At 43.4% G+C, this 12,066-nt stretch overlaps 1 protein-coding gene across 1 annotated transcript in view; it reads left to right on the top strand.

Moving 5' to 3' along the window:
* GXYLT1 (glucoside xylosyltransferase 1) overlaps positions 1 to 12,066 on the top strand; it is a 790,439-nt gene that overhangs the window by 452,132 nt on the left and 326,241 nt on the right. The window lies entirely within an intron of this gene.

The raw sequence follows: 12,066 nt of genomic DNA, 5'->3' as shown, positions 1-12,066 counted from the left end.
TGCGCAGTGCGTCACTGTTGGCCCCATGGCACCTGCCTCAGACTCCTTCCCTGTTGTCTCAGCAGGAGAACCAGATTCTGCACCCTCAGCTTCAAACACTGAACCTAGCAGTCTGCCTAATTACCTAAGCTCTCCTTTACCATCCCTCAGTAAACCAGGGATGGATGTCATTTTAGAGGCAAGAGGGCCTAGTTCTAGAAAATCTTATTCTGAAAAATGGAAAAAAATCTGAGCCTGGAACCAATCTCAAGGGATGAGCACAGCAGTGCCCAATTTACCTCAGATTTTACAATACTTAACTGAGATGCTTCACAAGGGCCTGTCCTTTTCCTCAATAAAAATTCACACCTCAGCCATTTCAGCTCATTATAACACAGAACCTCCCTCTTCTCTCATCCACTGCTCAAGCAGTTCCTCAGAGGGGCCAAAAATTTAAGACCACCCAGGAGAGCTCCAACTCCAGCCTAGGACCTTAACTTTGTATTGGAGAAACTCACCCTTCCTCCTTTCGAGCCAGACCACCCAGGAGAGCTCCAACTCCAGCCTAGGACCTTAACTTTGTATTGGAGAAACTCACCCTTCCTCCTTTCGAGCCAGCTGGTACTGCAGATTTAAAATTCCTTTTCTGGGAAAACAATTTCCCTTTTAGCCATCACTTCAGCAAGAAGGGTATCTGAATTACAGGCCCTTATGGCAGTGGAGCCTTTCATCATCTTTCATGCGGACAGGGTGTCCCTCGGGACCAATCCGTCTTTCATGCTAAAGGTGGTATCCAGTGTGGCCTTTAATCAGTCTATTGATTTGCCAACCTTCTTTCCTAATCCACAGAACAAAGGGGAACGGATACTGCACTCCTTAGATGTGCTCAGACAACTTAGATTCTACTTGGACAGGACTAAACCTCAAAGGTAATCTGAACAACTGGTGGCAATTGCTGCTGGGGCAGAGGGGAAGGCTATTTCAAAGCAAACCATTTCCAAATGGATAGGCCATTGCATTAATTTCTGCTATAAGCACCATGGAAAACCTGTCCCACAGGCGATCAGACCCCACTCAACCAGGGCTGCATTTACCTCTACAGCCTTTCTCAGAGGCGTTCCTACCAGGAACATCCTAGAAGCTGCTCCCTGGAGTTCTATACATACTTTCACCAAGCATTACCATTTGCCAATTTTCTTTAAATCCAGAGCTGGCTTTGCCACTGCAGTTCTGCAGGACCTTATAGCCGGTCCTAATGCTATCTAAAATTCCTCCTCCCATCCTTAGCTTTGGGAATTTACCCAAATGTAATGACTGCAGCAGTGAAACATGAAGAACATAGTACAGTTGTGTACACTTACCACAAATGATGTTTTGAGTGTATTCACTGTTGCAGTCGTGGTTACCCTCCCTCCAGTCCCCAGACGTCTTTTGGCTATACCTCTTCTCTCCTTTTCAATTCTTAAAAGCTTTTTGGTGTATTTGCTTTTTTGTTTGAGGTATAACCTTGTATATTTATAGATTTAATTGCTTCCCATTGGGGGGCACCTGACATCTGGGCCAAGAAAAACTGATGTAATGACATCGGCTGCATGTTTTATACCCCTGACGACCTGACGTCACGGAAGAAGCGAGAGCAACCGATGTAGGACCCAAGACTTTGTTAATCAGGCCAATTGAGGGCTACTGCAAGCAGATAGCCCAAATGGTAATGACTGCAACAGTGAATACACTCTAGCATCTACATTTATGGTAAGTGTACACAACTGTACTTTCTCTGCACTGCCCTTTGGCTTATCTACTGCGCCCAGGGTATTCATAAAGTGCCTAGCTCCAGTCATTGCATTCTGCAGGCAAAGAAATATTCAAATGTACCCATACCTGGACGATTGGCTAATTCAGGCAGAAAGCCAGGACATACTATTAAATCGTCTGGCAATTCTAAAGAAACTGCTACCTTCACTGGGATACACCATAAGCGAAAATAAATCTCTCGTAGTACCTTGCCAACAAATTGTATTCCTGGGAGCAAGCTTGAATACAACTTCCCAGATGGCTTACCTCACGCCAGAGAAACAAGTTTATTTGACAGCCTCCTTCAAACTACTGGCCACAAAGACCCAGCTACCTGCAAGGAAAATATTGCAAACCCTGGGGTTCATGGCCTCTTGCATTCTACTAATTCCATATGCAAGACTGCACATGAGGAAACTACAATGGTATCTAAAAAGCCTATGGTGTCAACATTCTCGGGATCTGGAATCAATGATTCCCATCATTCCATGTATAAAGACAGAGTTCCTTTGATGGGTAGAGGCCTGCCACCACAACAAGGGACTGCCATTCACTCTACCCCCTGCCGCCCAAACCCTAACAGCAGACACATCGAACTATGCATGGGGACCCACTTGGCAGGGCAGTGCATTCAGGGCATATGGAACCAGAGTCAAATGCACCTGCATATCAATCAAAAAGAAATGTTAGCTGTGCAGAATTCTCTGACGGCCTTTAAGGACCACATTCTTCCAGGACAATTATTGGTGAAGACAGACAACACCACTGTTATGTGGTACATAAACAAGCAGGGGGAACTCACTCATACCCCCTCTGCAGACTAGCCATGGCTCTGTGGAACACCGCCTTGAGCTACTAAGTGCACCTACAAGCTCAATTACTGCCAGGCAAGCTAAATACACTGGCAGATGACCTAAGCAGAAACCTCATTGACCCACACGAGTGGAAACTGGAGCCCAATATATTCAACATTCTGAGAAACAAATAGGGGGAGTCCAGAGATAGACCTGTTTGCCTCCCTTCAGAACTATAGTTGGTCAAATTCTGCACAAGGACTCCCCACAGACAAGCTTGGAAAGTGAATGCCCTGTCCTTTACCTGGGAAAGCCTCTCAGGTTTGCCTTTCCCCCTCTGCCTCACCTCTCGAAAGTTTTACTAAAGATCAAACAGGACAAACCAAGAACCAATACTCATTGCACCAGACTGGCCATGTCAACACTGGTGTACCCCCTCTTGCTCAGTATGTCATTACTGGAACCATAGCACCTGCCTCAGACTCCTTCCCTACTGTCCCAGCCGGAGGGCCAGATTCTGTACCCCCAGCTTCAAACTCTGAACCTGACAGCCTGGCTAATTACCTGAGTTCTTCTATACCATCCCTCAGCAAACAACTGCTGGATGTCATCCTGGAGGCAAGGAGGCCTAGTACTAGAAAATCTTATGCTGAAAAGTGGAAAAGATTCTGTTCCTGGAGCCACACTCAGGGGATGGGCACTACAGTGCCCAATTTACCCCATATTCTTCAATACTTAAGAGATGCTTCACAAGGGCCTTTCCTTCTCTTCCATTAAAATTCATGCCTCAGCCATTTCAGCTCATTATTATACTAAGCCCACCCCTCATTCTCACCCTCTACAGAAACAATTCCTCAGAGGGGCCAAAAATGTAAGGCCACCCAGGAGAGCTCCTACTCCTGCCTTGGGACCTTAACTTTGTATTGGAAAAGCTCACTCTACCTCCTTTTGAGTCAGCTGCAACTACGGAGTTGAAATTCCTTTCTTGGAAAACAGCCTTCCTCCTAGCTGTCACTTCAGCCAGAAGGGTGTCGGAATTACAGGCCCTCATGGCAGTTGAGCCTTTCATCATCTTTCATGCGGACAGGGTGACCCTCAGGACCAATCCTTCATTTATGCCCAAGGTGGTATCCAGTATGGCCCTTAATCAGTCCATTCATTTGCCAACCTTCTTTTCTAATCCACAGAACAAAGGGGAACGAATACTGCACTCCTTGGACGTGCACAGATAACTTGGATTTTACTTGGACAGGACCAAGCCACTCAGGAAATCTGAACAGCTGCTAGTTGCCTTTGCTGCAGGGACATAGAGGAAGGCCACTTCAAAGCAAACCATTTCTAAGTGGATAGGTCATTGCTTTCTTTTCTGCTATAAGCACCATGGAAAACCTACCCCACAGGGGATAAGACCCCATTCCACCAGGGCTGCATCTACTTCTACAGCCTTTTTCAGAGGCGTTCCTACCAGGGACATCCTAGAAGCTGCTACCTGGAGTTCTGTGCATACCTTCACTAAGCATTACCACTTGCCAATTTTCTCTAAATCCAGAGCTGGTTTTGTCACTGCAGTCTTGCTGGGACTAATAGCTACTCCTAATGCTCAATAACTGCCTCCTCCCTTCCTTAGTTTTGGGAATCTACCCAAATGTAATGACTGCAACAGTGAAACACGACAAACATAGTACAGTTGTGTACACTTACCATAAATGTAGATTTTCGAGTGTATTCACTGTTGCAGTCCTGGTTACCCTCCCTCCAGCCCCCTGACTTCTATTGGCTATACCTCTATTCTTTACTAAACTTAAGCTTTCTGGTGTATTTGCTTTTGTTGGAGGTGTAACTATATTTAATTGCTTCCCATTATGGGGGCACCTGACATCTGGGGCAAGAAAAACTGATGTAGTGGGGTCGGCTGCATGCTTTATACGCCTGACTACCTGACGTCATGAAAGATGAGACAGCAGCCGACACAGGACCCAAGACTTTGATAATCAGGCCGACTGAGGGCTACCTGAAAGCAGATAACCCAAATGTAATGACTGCAACAGTGAATACACTTGAACATCTACATTTATGGTAAGTGTACCCAACTTGTACTTTCCTCAACTTCCCACCCACCAACCTCCAACCTTTTTCACAGTTGATTTCTGGAAGAACAAGAGCTGATAAGGGCATCACTGTCCTTCATGTTGAGCTCCAGGTGTAGTTTCTTCGTCAGGAATATAGTACTACTTCCTACTTTATGTAAATCAGCAAATTAGATCTGAGGTATTTTGGGGGTTGGTGTATTATGGTTAAGGGAGGCGCATGAGAGCTTTTTTGGTGGCCATGAGCTAAAGTAACATAGTCTGATCCGAGGATCAGATTCAGACCCAAAAGTTGAGAGAATGAAAATGAGCACAGATGGAATGTTATGGTAAGTACATAATGTTCCCAGTCAGTCATTGTGGTTAATGAAAATAAAAAGCTGAATAAAGAAAACAAGCTCAAACCTTTAAAATAAAAAGCATAGAACAGTAAGTGATTTCATCTTTAAACACAAGACTTCAGACTGTAAAAATGCTTTTAAACAATGCCACTTAAATACTAGTAAAACTAATCACATGACTAATTAATGCTTAATACTCTTCTTTTTAAGGAAGGTTACAAAATTCTCTGTTCAAACCTCGTGGTGGGTGGCAGGCATCCAACTTTACTTGCCATGAATATTTTAGCCACTCCAAGTAAAGTTGGATGCCTGGATTTTAGTACTATTTAAGTGGCATTGCTTAAAAGCATTTTTACAGTCTGAAGAAATTTTGTGTTTAAAGATGAACGTGCTTACTGTTCTTTGCTTTTTATTTTATTAAAGGTTTGAGCTTGTTTTCTTTACCCAGCATATTATTTTTATTGGATTTTGTTGGTTCGTTTTTTTTTTTGTTTTAAGTTGTGATCAGTGACCAAAAACTCTTGTCTGTCTACAAACCTAATAAATCTGTTGGACATTCTTTAGTTTTACAAGGTTGCTAAGGCCTGGAACTCACGTTCTTCATGTTTCACTGTTGCAGTCATTACATTTGGGTAATCCTGCTGGCAGGTTGCCCTCAGCCGGCCTGAATTCCAAAGTCTTGGGTCCTGCGTCGGCTGCCGTTGCCCCCTTCCTGACATCGGGTCGTCAGGGGTATAAAAGAAGCAGCCGACGCCATTTTCTTCAGTCTTTCTTGCCACGCGGTGCCCGAAGCAGAAGCAGTTCGCAAGTGCCGGTCGGCCGACTCCTGAGATTATTGTGTTTCGAGTTTCAGATCCGAAGTCTTCAATAAAGCTAAGTACCCTGTTGGGGAAATTTTTCTTGCTCCAGACCGATGTCAGAAAAAGTTAATTGTGTTTCTTGTGGAAAGCAAATACCTCATAAGGATTTTCATTCTTACTGTATTCCTTGCCTATGCCCAGATCACAACATTACTGGTTGTCGGTTTTGTGTTAGATTTAACCAACGCACTATTAAGCGTCTGTATGATTTTGCTTTAAACTTTTTTGGACGCCGGTTTAATTATCCAGAAATGTCGTCTGATAGCCATCCGACTACCGGAGTTTACAAAAAACGCAAAGCAACCGAGGCCCAAAACCGATGACGAAGCTTCTCCTAAGCTAGTCGCCGGTTCTCAGTGAGGTGCTTTCGCAGCCCCTGACTCCAGCTACTTCAGAGTTGCAGGCCGCTACCGACTCCCACGTGGAGTTGGCCATGCCACTGGATACTCAAGGTATTGGAGCCTCAGATGGGTCCGGAGTTGCTGAGCAGGTACCGGCTTCTCAGGGTGTATTCAGACCTAAACATCTTTACATTAAAACAACTTCAGCTTCAAAGGCAAAGACTAAAGCACCTTCTAAAGCAAGGAAACAAACTCAAGAGCCATGTGGACAGGCCTCTATGCCCAGAAATCAGATGCTCAAAATGGCCGAGGACTTGATTACCTTGATCAGGGGTTCCCATTCCCCTCCTGATAAGAGGCCTAGGCAAGACACTGACTATGAATCTTCAGATCAGGTTTCTGTTTCTTCTGATTCCTCTTCTGATCAGGAATATTCTCTTCCCCCCATGAGGATTCTGATGCTGAAGAATCTATACTTTCAGCATCTCCTTCTGAGGACTATTCCTTTAGGGAAACCTTGCATACCATGAGGGAGCATTTCCACTGGGAGAGCCAAGATTTTTCAGAATCTAAGAAGAGGTTCTGGGATTTTCTTTTACTACCTCAGCACAGGTCTCTAGCCATTCCACCTGTGTTAGACATTGTAGATGTGTTTTCGGAGTCTAGTCTGACCCCTGACTCCTTACCCCCAGCTCCTATTAAGCCTGACAGATACTACAGGGTTCCTGACTCGCACAAATTTCTTTTTAAAAACCCTGCTGCTGACCCAGAAACTGTTTCACAGGGTCCCAAGGGAGTTGAGGCTTCCACTGCAAAAAACCCAACCCCCTCTGAAAAAGATTCAAGGGCACTGGATAGATGGGGGAAAAAAGGTTTACACATCTGCAACTTTGGCTATAAGGGCCTTAAACTGTCAATTTCGTATGTATCAGCAACATGTCATGGGATTGCTTAAACAGAAAATGTTGTTAAATTCTGAATCTGCAGAAAACAAGGAAATGCAGGATTTATTGTATGCAGCAGAACAAGTTGGAAAGGTGTTAAGGCAGAAGAGGTGTTAAAGAAAATGGAGGACAAAGCTAAATCTATGCAAACTGTCAAAGATTTTTAACAAGTACAGCCACCTAGGTTTAGTAAACACTGGCCTACAAAAAATTGGTCCTTTCCTGTGTCAGACAGACCTCAAAGGTGCAGATCCAGATGCCCTAGGGGAAGATCCCAGGTGCAAGGTTCTTTATAGGCCCAAGCAATGGGGTGCTTCTACCTCCAAAGCTGGAGAAGATAGATCACAAACATACAGAAAACAGTCCCAATGATTTCCCCCTGCCTGCACCAAGCACTTATCTTCTGGCAGCTCCCTTAGGGGGAAAATTAGCACTTTTTGCTCAAAATTGGCACATCATAACCCAGGACAAGTGGGTTCTAAACATAGTGCCACAAGGCTACAAGTTCCATTTCCATACTCTGCCAAAGGCAAATGGCTGGCCAGATCTGCCAAAAAATCAATGGGCAGAGGCACAAAAACAAGTCTTATCCCTCATGGACATGGGGGCCATTCAGCAAGTACCAGAGCAAGAGCAGGGACAAGGATTTTACTTGACTGTTCTTAGTACCCAGAAAGGACAAGGCCTGGAGGCCTGGACCTATCTGTTTTGAACACTTTCCTGGCTATTCCAAAATTCAAAATGTTGACTTTGCAGCAGCTTCTGCCCATGCTGGGCAAGAATGCTTGGCTTGTGACTTTAGACCTAAAAGAGGCATACCTGCATGTTCCAATCAGACAATCATGCAGATGATACCCAAGATTCAAGGCTGGCTCAATGCATTACCAATTCTTTGCACTGCCCTTTGGCTTATCTACTGTGCCCAGGGTCTTTACAAATTGCCTGGCACCAGTAATTGCATTCTGCAGACAGAGGAATACAAATATATCCTTACTTGGACGACTGTCTCATTCAAGCAGAGAACAAGGACATTCTTCTTCAACATCTGGTGTTTGTGAAAAGACTCCTAACATGCCTAGGGTACACAGACAACAAAAAGAAATCAAAACTAGTTCCCTCACAAAAGATAATATTCCTGGGTGCAAGCTTGAATACAACTGCCCAGATGGCTTATCTCTCGCCAGACAAAGGCAACTGACTATTTAAAAATGTTGGCAACAAAGGCCCAGTTATCTGCAAGAAAAATTCTGCAGGCTTTGGGCTTCATGGCATCCTGCATCCTACTAATTCCATATGCAAGACTGCATATGAGGAAACGTCAATGGTACCTAAAAAGTGTTTGGACTCAACATTGCCACAGTCTGGAAACTATCATTACTCTCATTCCCTGCCTGCAACAGGTGTTTCGATGGTGGGTAAAGGCTTGTCACCAGAACAAGGGACAGCCGTTCACATTACCTCCAGCCAGGCAGACACTAGCAACGAATGCATCAGACTATGCCTGGGGAGCCCACATAGCAGGAAGATGCATTCAGGTCACATGGTCCTCAAACCAAATGCATCTACATATCAATCAAAAAGAGATGTTAGCTGTTCAGAATGCTCTGACAGCCTTCAAGGACCTACTTAATCCGGAACAACTACTGATAAAGACAGACAGCACGTTCATGTGGTATATAAACAAGCAGGGGGGCACACATTCTTACCCCCCTTTGCAGACTAGCCATGACCTTGTGGGACACAGCTTTGACTTACCGAGTACATCTGCAGGCACAATTCCTGCCAGGAAAGGAAAATACTCTGGCAGACAAACTAAGCAGAAACCTCATGGATCCCCATGAGTGGAAGCTGGATCGACAAGTCTTCAGCATGATAACAAGGAAATGGGGATGCCCGGACATAGATCTATTTGCCTCCCCTCTCAATTACCAACTAAAAAGATTCTGCACCAGGACCTATCACAGACAAGCATGGAAAGTGGACGCCCTATCTTTCAGCTGGAAAAACCTATTAGTATATGCCTTTCCCCCACTGCCTCTCCTCCCCAAGGTGCTCTTAAAGGTCAGGCAGGAGACGCCAAAGATGATACTGATTGCCCCGTACTGTTATCCAATACTAAGGAACTTATCTCTATACCCAGCTTGGACCTTACCTCAAATACCTCGTCTACTGTCCCAGCAAAATAATCAGATCATGCACATCCAACTCAGGACATTAAACTTGGCAGCATGGCGGATGATATAGTCATACAAAAAACACCTCTCAGTAAAGCTGTCATGGATGTCATTCTGGAAGCCAGAAGGCGTAGTACTAGAAAGTCTTATGGAAGAGATTCTGTGCCTGGAACCAGGCACAAGGAACTGATACAGCTGTACCAAATATTCCTCAGATTTTGCAATACTTAATTGAGATGCTGGACAAAGGCCTATCTTTTTCATCAATTAAAATTCATGCCTCTGCCATTTTGGCTCATTACAATACAGAGCCACCACTTTTTTTTCTTCACCCTTTGTTAAGGCAGTACCTCAGAGGAGCCAAAAATTTAAGGCCCCCAAGGAGACTACCAATACCTGCATGAGATCTCAACTATGTCTTGGAAAAACCCACCCTGCCTCCTTTTGAGCCAGCTGCTACTGCTGATATGAAGTTTTTATCTTGGAAAACAGCTCTGCTCTTGGCAATTACTTCTGCAAGACGAGTTTCAGAGCTACAGGCGCTCATGGCTGTGGAACCTTTAATCATTTTTCATCCAGGCAGGGTCTCCCTTAGGATAAACCCAACATTTATGCCTAAAGTAGTGTCCAATGTGTGTCTTAACCAAGCCATCCATCTGCCAACCTTTTATCCAAATCCACAGAACAAGGGGGAGAGAATTCTGCATTCTTTGGACGTACACAGCTTAGATTCTACTTGGACAGAACCAAAGCTTCCAGGAAGCCAGAGCAATTACTAGTGGCATATGCTGCAGGATCACAAGGAAAGCCCATCTCAAAGCAGACTATTTCTAAGTGGTTAGGCCACTGCATTTGTTTCTGCTACTTACATCATGGCAAGCCAGTGCCTAAGGACATTGGGCCTCATTCCACCAGAGCTGCAGCCACCTCAGCAGCCTTTCTCAGGGGAGTACCAACCAGAGACGTTTTAGAGGCGGCTACTTGGAGTTCAGTGCACACCTTTACAAAGCATCATCATCTGCCACTCTACTCTAAATCCAGGGCAGGCTTTACCACTGCAGTTCTGCAGGGCCTCATAGCCTCTCCTACTGCTGTCTAGTTCCAGCCTCCCAACCATAGCTTTGGGACTCTACCCAAATGTAATGACTGCAACAGTGAAACACGAAGAACATAGTACAGTTGTGTACACTTACCATGAATGTAGATGTTCGACTGTGTTCACTGTTGCAGTCCAGGATACCCATCCGCCTTCCCCCTTTTTACTTTTGGATCTTATCTCTCCTTTTCTGATTTATACTACCTTTGTGGTGTATTTGCTTATAGATGAAGGTAAAATTTATATTTGTGTATTTCTGAATATATATATATATAAAGTTTGGCTACCCTTTTTTGGGGGCACCTGACATCTGGGGCAAGAAAAACTGAAGAAAATGGTGTCTGCTGCTTCTTTTATACCCCTGACGACCTGACGTCAGGGAGGGGGCGACGGCAGCCGATGCAGGACCCAAGGCTTTAGAATTCAGGCTGGCAGAGGGCAACCTGCCAGCAGGATTACCCAAATATGACTGCAACAGTGAATACACTCTAACATCTACATTTATGGTAAGTGTACACAACTGTACTTTACCTGTACCCTCCCTCCCATCTTTCAAAACCATACTAAAAAAAACTTCCTAGCTAAAATCTGTCTTTGTTCTTGCTCATGTCCAGGATAAACGATATCCCTAAATGTGAATAGTATCCTTATACTTCCTTACTCTCCCCTCTTCACTTACTTCCTTACTGCTATCTACCTTCTCTTTCCTGCCCTCAAAAAATGTTTATTTTCAATTAAAGTAACATTTACATAATATTTTTAAATATAATTTTAAACTATGTACAATATTTACAATAGCCTGACTTTCAATTATGTACATTGTATGTTATTAAATATGGAATTAACTGATCAGTTATCAGAGATACAGTATTGATTATTGCAGTGTGTCCAACAAAGATCTAGCTTTCTTCCAAGGATTATTTACCAGTGGCCTGGGGATAGATTCGTAGTTCTTTGATTTTTATTTCCATCGATGCAGTTGTCTTAAGTAAAGTGTAGATTTCTTCCAAGGTCGGGGGTGTATTTGAATTCCACCTTCTGGTTACGCATTTCCTAGATATTGCAAGTATTGTCCATAACAAATACATATTTGTCTTATCCAGGTAAGGATCTTCTTTTACATTTAGTATAATCAGTGCTTTAGTTAAGGTAAAGGATTCATTAAAGCTTGTAAAAAATGATTGATTCCATTCCAGTATGATTTAATTTTATTACATTCGTAAAAAATATGAATCCAGTCGGCTTTATTTGACTTTTCACAGTTCCAGCAAAAAACATTTGTAGTAGTACTGATCTTTTTAATTCTATCTGGTGTTAAAAATGCTCTATTTAAGTATTTCCAGTTAAATATTTTCCAGTACTGTGTGTCAGAGCTGTAATTAACCGATGATAAGATGTTAGTTTTAATGTCTTCTGTTAACTGCAATGACTGACCTTTTAAGAACTGCCAGTATGATGGTTTGGGAATTGTTTTATATGTTATTAACTCTCTATATAGATTTGAAATGGAATTTTTCTATTCACAACTATTATATATAAATTCATACAAAAAACTTATTAGATTTGGAATATCTTTAAATGAGGAGTTATTAATCAATCTGCATAAATCTTGAGTGTACATTAGAATGCTTTGTAAGGTTAACCAGTCCTGTGTTG

This window comes from Protopterus annectens, chromosome 11.part0, assembly GCF_019279795.1.
Source record: "Protopterus annectens isolate FY-2018-M chromosome 11.part0, PAN1.0, whole genome shotgun sequence".
Taxonomy (NCBI): Eukaryota; Metazoa; Chordata; order Ceratodontiformes; family Protopteridae; genus Protopterus; species Protopterus annectens.
This window is presented reverse-complemented; position numbering and strand designations above follow the sequence as displayed.